At 44.4% G+C, this 7,527-nt stretch overlaps 1 non-coding gene across 1 annotated transcript; it reads left to right on the top strand.

Moving 5' to 3' along the window:
• The first annotated feature begins 539 nt into the window (after nt 1-539).
• Nucleotides 540-624, top strand: TRNAQ-UUG (transfer RNA glutamine (anticodon UUG)). Its single transcript has one exon. It is a non-coding gene; the product is annotated as a tRNA-Gln (tRNA).
• Nucleotides 625-7,527: the final 6,903 nt, after the last annotated feature.

The following is a 7,527-nucleotide window of genomic DNA, read 5'->3' as shown; positions in this document are numbered from 1 at the left end:
CTCTAAAGTTAATTCTCTGAGGGAAGACTATACTGTACTAAGCTTCACTTCCCCCTCCCTGTGGGACCCAGCAATCTCCAAGCATCAGGAACTGATACCTGGCTATGATAAACTTTTCAGTACGCCATGATGGAAAGGGGAAAAAAATGTCAATATGGTAAATTTTGCATGATACCAAATGTATTCAGTTTAAAGGATTCTTCTTTACTCTGAGATTACGTCCTTTGTACACTTTTAATGTTTAAATATCTTTTTTTACATAAGATAGTAATAGTAAAAGTAGATAGCAGTTGATTTTTTAAAATGTTTATTTATTTTGAGAGAGAGAGAGAGCACAAACAGGAAAGGGCAGAGAGAGAGAGAGAGAGAGAGAGAGAATCCCAAACAGGTTCTGTGCTGTCAGCACAGAACCCAACACTGGGCTTGAACTCACAAACCGTGAGATCATGACCCGAGCCGAGATTCAGAGTCAGACACTTAACTGACTGAGCCACCCAGGTGCCACACAGTTGATTTTTTTTTTTTAATGGTCTAGGGGTGCCTGGGTGGCTCAGTTGGTTGAGCGCCTGACTTTGGCTCAGGTCATGGTCTCACGGTTCATGAGTTCGAGCCTCATATCAGGCTCTCTGTGCTCAGTGCCGAGCCCACTTTGGTTCCCCTGTCCCTCTCTGCCCCTGCCCCTCCCCTGTTTGCGTTCTCTCTTTCTCTCTCAAAAATAAACAAACATTAAAAATTTTTAAAATAAAAAAATAGCCTAATGTGACAACATTAAATTTGTTAACCTCGTCATTACAGATTTTTTAAGGCAGGGGTGGGAGTTGCGGGGCGATTTTATTCATCTTAAAATTCAGTTATCTATAATTTCGCGTCCTGGGAGGGGCTGGTAGGGCTAGGATCTGCAGGTGTCAGACAGCCTTCTTATTTGAGCAGAACTCTTCCTTAATTGTGATCACCAGTGTTAATCAGGATTGCTTTGGTGGCCAGTGACAGAAGCCCAGTGATCTTAGACAAAAAGTGATTTTGCAAGGTTCTCATCACTTCAAGAAGGTCCTGGTCGGCCTCACGGACAATGGAACTAAGTGCTCCAAAACCACCGTGTGACTCTCCAGCTTTCCGGGCACACCAGTTATGTTTTGCTATGTAGCAACCTACTCCACAATTTAGCAGCTGAAAACAATGACAGTCATTTATGATGACTGTGAATCTGCAATTTGGGACAGGGCTCGGCCGAGAAGGGAAGTCTCATCTCTGCTTCGTGTGGTATCAGCGGGAGACCTCAACTAAGGGTTGGGAGGTCTGCTTCTAAGAGAGTTCAGTCAGGCTGACAAGTTGGTGCTGTCCCCTGGAAAGTCTTTCTCCGGGTGTCTCTCTGTGTGGGCCTATCCGCGTAGCTCCTCATAGCGTGAGAGCCAGATGTCAAGGACAAGCCTCAGGGAGAGAACCAGAGGAAGCTGTATTGCCTCTGCGAGCTGGCCTCAAAGTCAGATCGTATCACTCTGCCTTTTCTAACAGTGGTGGCAGTCACAGAGGCCCCCTCGTTTCAGAGGATGGGGATAGTCATCAACTCCATCTCTTGATAGGGAGTAGCCAGGCTCTAGAAAAGTGAGTGGGATGAGAAATACTTCTGTGGCCATTTTTTTTGTAAACACAATCTGCCACAACATGTATTGTCTTCATTCCCTTGGGTAGGTTTCTGCCAGGTATGGACAACATGGCCATTCATGATCTTCAGGCTCCAAGCTTTAGCCCCTCTTGCCTTTGGCCCCATTTGAGGTGGACCTTTGCACCAATTACAGCGGTAAGAGATTGAATAATGTGGTTTGGCTTATTTTGAGTCAGGGACCTACCGCTCTACCAATCACTGTGGCCTAAGGGGCGAGTGTGGGATTAGGGATAAGACAGGGGCGAGGCACAGAGCCACAGGAGGGGAGGAGTGCTATCATGAGCTGACAACCGCCACAGGCAAGAAGTCCCGACTTTAAGATATGCTCTCTTGGAGGACTTGCTATAAAGGCTGCCCTTCCCGTCCTTCAGTGGGGGACCAGGCATGCGGCCAGGGCCCTGATAAATGGGCTCCCTGTTTGCAACCCTCAGAGAAGACTTGTATTACTTTATAGACCCAATTCTGAGAATATAACTACAGCTTTGGGTGGAAGTTGTAAGAGATTTATGTCTAAAGAAACAAACCCAGCAGGCTTAGCAATAAATGGGATTCATTTCTTTCTGGAAGTTTCTGCCCTGAGAAAGGGATGAAGTTTCAAGCTATATAATCCTTGACGGCTGCAAGCTACCCACATATGTTTCTCAAAACAACTTCTTTGGTTGAACACTTCAGCTTTTGAATGCCAACTCCGGTGCTAAAAAACCAGAAGCCACTTGAGACCATCTGAATAAAATCTAGATAATTTGGGGACCGGATATTCGAGAACTTCCACAGTCTGGCTCTGGCTGAAAATTACCACCATCTCCACTACTAATTTAAGCTTTAACAAGTGGAATTTAAAATAACATTTTAAATACCTTTCAATAATTTTATTTTTCACCGGTGGTAGTTTCCAAAGGAGGTGACTTATGGGCCATCTTTGTGTTCTTCTTCATATCTTCCTGTATTTTAGGAAACCTAATAAGCACTATTTGGGGGGAAATAAAATTCTTCCCTCAACAGAGGGATCCTGTCAAGTGCTGCTGGAACTCTTTGGTGGGAGAGAACATATTGCCCAGCAAGGCTGTCCGTCTTCTGTCGCCAGACAGTTATCATCCTGGGAAGGTCAGTCCATTAAACCTGAACTTGCCTCTCTCTTATCCAGGGATGCACTTCCGGGCCCTGAACCGAGGTGCACAATTCTACTGTTTCCCCCCGGCTACTCTCTGGATATTTTAAGATCCCCACCAAGTTCACCCCACACAATCCATCCACGCACTTTTTGTCACCAGTTAATCCTATCCAGGATTCACCATCCTGGTTTCCCTCCGGACGGATCTTAATTTTAAATATTCCCGCTGACAGAGGAGCACCTGTGTTCAGTTCAGTATGTCTTCATTCCTTCACCAACTCTGCACTGGGCACCTAATTGCCAGCTGGGCCCTGGGAGCTAATGAAGGGCAAGGAGGACCCAATCCCTACCTCACCAAGCTTAAAGTGTCTCAAAGAAGATAGGGACAGTCAGAGTACCGGGGGGCCGATATTTTTCCCAAGACGATGACTCCTTTTTCCCACCTGTACAGCCTAAAACTGTATCATCTTACTTGGTTTCTGTAACAGCCCTTTTTCACATGGATGGGGACAATGCCAGGCAACTGGCATCCTGTACCTATATGGGTTTGTTTTATACTTATATCCAATAGCAGTTTCCATTTTATCTTGTGGGTTTCAGCTCAGCATTTAAATATGGATCATGTCGTTTTTTTCATTTGCCCTTTCTCCCAGTTCTGGGTCCTCGGCAAAGTCGGTAAGTGTGACTTTTAAGATTTTTGTGTTTAAATTAATCGTTGATTTTGCAAATGTGGACAAAGCAAAACAAAACAAAATGTGGACAAAGCAATAAGCAGTACCCTACGAAATACCACACCAGTTCAAAGATCCTCATATATACTTAGATGAATGAATATGTACTTTTCTCTGACATTTTAAAAAATTCCCTTTGCTATTTTCCAAATCACTTGATTGTTTATTTTTTTTTTTCCCCAGAGAGTCCTAGCAGTTCAATGTAGACTGGTTGTAGCATCTCAGACATAATCAATGGCAGAATCAAATTACAAAGAAATGTATCTGTACATCAGTACAAACACCTGTTGTTTGCAGGATTGTCCAAATTACCATACCTCCACTAACCCTTGCCTTACCCCTTTAGAAAGGAAAATTGGGTCATTTGAATGTAATGCCCAATTTAACTTCATTTGTAGGTATCAAATAGAATAACCCTTAAAAGAACATCTCAGGTCAACAATGGCATCTGCTAAACAACTTCGTTGGTAATTTTAAAGCCACGGACTAGTCATGAAGGTTCTATTTTTATGCCTATTGTTGAGAACATCGAGTATCAACAGGAAAGCCAATCCTACTGAGTGAGATCAGCTAATCTAGACAATGGGTTGTCCAGCCACTGCTACCAAGGTTTCTGGTCGAGCCTCAAAGAGTTCAGAAGTCTCTTCCCAACCCTGGAGCAACTTCTAATTCCATGTGCTTCACAGAGCAACGATCAGAGGCAGACCAAGGGGCCTGGATGATCCCTCATTCTCTGATTTCTGTGGGGAGCTCACATTCAGTGAAGACGGGGAAGTAAACATGGTTTCTGCTTGTGTTGGCACAGCCTGTTTCAGGGCTGGGTGCACGCATGTGGGTGTGTGCGTATGTGTGCACTCGTGCGTGTGGACTCCTTGCCGGCAAGGACCTGTCCCTGCCCGGTATTTTTGGAGCATGCAGTGTTGATCAGGTGAAATTCCTAGACCAAATATTGCTTCTCATCTTGCTGTTTACAGGGACTGACAGATTTCTTTTATTATCTAAAATTTTTAAATGTTTTTATTTATTTTGAGAGAGAGAGAGAGAGAGAGCGAGCAAGCAGGGGAGGGGCAGAGAGAGAGGGAGACACAGAAACCCAAGCAGGCTCCAGGCTCCAAGCTGTCGGCACAGAGCCTGACGCGGGGCTCCAACCAAAGATCATGACCTGAGCTGAAGTTGGACGCTTAACCAACTGAGCCACCCAGGAGCCCCCTTTTGTTATCTAAACTAAAAACACTTTATACCTTCCAAGAAGTTTATGGACTCTTCACATATGAAAGTGGGTCTGGTTTGATCATCTTGGAAAGCAAGCTGTCTGGAAGTACTTTGAGAAATCAGATGTGTGAATATGTACCGATAGTCCAGCATTCCCCACTCCTGGGTATATGCCTCAGAGAAACTCACTCCTATATCCATGAGGACGTGTGGAGAACATTCATTGCAGCATCCTATGTGTGAGAGAGGGTGATCGTGTCCATCGCTAGGAGAGTAGGCTGTTAAAGAGAGGCAGACCATGGAATTCTTGGATCAGCTAGAATGAATGAACTGAAGATACATACAATAATATGGACAGATTTTGAAAATAAAAGGTTGAATGATTAAACTTTGAAAGTAGAAAGAGCCAACCAGCTGTCTCAACCTCCCCAGGGAATCTGTTACGAATGTAGGCTCTCTAGCCCCATGCAGACCTTCAGAATCGGTGTCTGGGGTGGAGCCCAGAGATCTGTGTTTTTCCCCAGGTAATTCTGATGCAGCTAAATTCAGATTACCATTCACGTGCATTTCAAATGCATACATACATCACACAATTCTCTGTGCCTCTCTAAGGCAGGGTCATATCCAAAGAAATACGACACGTTGCAATGTGTGCTCATGGGGAGAATCCAATAAAATAAAATAAATACAGCAGTGAAGCATGGCTCAGAGAGAAGATGATAGTGATAAGCCGAATAATATGAGTAACTTAGTTTTGTAATTGAGGTTAAATATACTTGTCTGGTTCTGAAAATCCCAACAGAGAACTGGACAATAGAGGGACATCAGACACAGGGAATCTCCTTTGCCCTGTGTTTTGAGTGCACTGACTTCGGTGACCAGCAGAGATGAAGTCAGTGATTTGGGCTGTTTGTGCCTGTATATGGAGAGAAAGTCAGTTCCTCCTGTTCCCACTCAGCAAATATTTAAAGACTGTCAGTTTGAAGGACACCTGGGTGGCTCAATCAGTTAAGCGTCTGACTCTTGGTTTTGGCTCAGGTCGTGATCTTGCGGTTCGTGAGTTCAAGCCTCAAATCAGTCTCTGTGCTGACAATGTGGATCCTGCTTAGGATTCTCTGTCTCCCTCTCTCTCCGCCCCTCCCCCACTCTCAAAAATAAATAAACATTAAAGAAAGAAGAGTTTGAGGGGTTGCCAAATTATTAGCCTGCCCAAAATGTCCATATATTTTATTCTGGCCCTGAGAGGGTTACCTTATTTTAAGATACCTGTAAAGCAGGTGAGAGGCCCATGCACATTCTCCACTAATCATTTAGCCAGTGGATCAGATGACCCGTCATGGCCCAATGACAGAGAAGCTGAAGTGACCACAGAATGGCCAACTTGTCTCCTGTTTTGTTTTGTTTTTTTCTCTTTGGTTTGAGAATCTGACTTTTGACTGTTGAGCAAAGCAGAGGGGTGGTTTCCTTGGCTGAGTCTGCAAGCATTAGACAATGAAGGTGTCAAAGGGTCAGAGGCACCTCAGAGGTATAGCGGTGAGCAGGCTGGCACTGCCCCAGCGAGGGGACCTGGGAGTTGATGGTAGAGGGTCTGTGGGCTGGGAGTGGAGAAGGCTGGGTTCCCAGTGGGTCCTGAGAGCAAGACCACATTATTTATCATCCATTCCAAACCGAAGGACATTCCACATTGATGATAGTACGATCATCTAATCCCCAGACTTTATCCCGATTTCACGACATGACCCATTAATGTCCTTTTTCCACCCAGGATCTGATCCCATACTATGCGTTGCATTTAGCTGTCCTTTTTCTTTAGTTTCCTTTAACCTAAGATAATCTCTTAGTCTTTATTGTCTTTTATGACCTTGACATTTTTCAAGAGTATGGATGGGCCATTTGTTTTGTAGACTGTCCCTTCATTTGGGTTTGTCCAGTGTCTTAGTGATTAGGTTCGGTTTGTGTATTTTTGGCAAGAATGTCACAGAAGCACTGCTGTGGTGTCTTGTTCAGTACATCTGTCTGGAGGCATCTGATGTGTATTTGCCCCGTTAGTGTTTAGTCACTGGGTTAAAGTACCTGTCAGATTTCTCCATGTGAAGTGATCATTTCCCCACTTTGTAATTATAGTAACCTTTTAAGGAAACTATGTAAATATCAAATAGTAGGGGTGTTCTGAGAGTCAAAGGGGGTGCTGTTGACATTCAAGCTGAGATAACCCAAGTAAACTGGGGTAATTCTAGGGAAAGTAGGACATATGGTCACCCTTGTTCTGAAGGACTTTTGTGACTTCCTGGCCAATGGCTACGTTGCTCCCAGCTACACCTCATGGGTTACATTCATGGGGAGGCGTTTTCTGAGCCTCCCCCACTCTGCCCCCATTCCACCTTGCAGAGATGTCCATCAGAGACTGGTAACACTTAAGCATACTTCTGACTCTGCCCCTCAGACTGAGGGCTCCTTGAAAGCAAGGAACTCATCATTTCATCTTTATTTCCTAGGACCTTTCTTGGAGCTGATACAAGAGAGACACTATCTAGCTGAATTCATACTGGCTTTCTCTGAACCTTGCCTTTCTCACCTTATGCAAAGATAATGAACTTTACTGAGTTGTCCTTAAGAATCTACTGTAATGAGATTTTTTTTTAATTTATTTATTTTGAGACAGAGAGAGAGAGAGAGAGAATGATCTGGGGAGGGGCAGAGAGAGAGGGGGACAGAAGATCTGAAGCCGGCTCTGTGCTGACAGCAGTAAGCCTGATGTGGGGCTCAAATTCACAAACCATGAGATCATGACCTGAGCCAAAGTTGGACGC

The sequence above is a fragment of the Panthera uncia genome, chromosome C2 (assembly GCF_023721935.1).
Source record: "Panthera uncia isolate 11264 chromosome C2, Puncia_PCG_1.0, whole genome shotgun sequence".
Lineage (NCBI taxonomy): Eukaryota > Metazoa > Chordata > Mammalia > Carnivora > Felidae > Panthera > Panthera uncia.
Note: the sequence above shows the minus strand (reverse complement) of the source record. Positions and strands in the feature narration are given on the sequence as shown.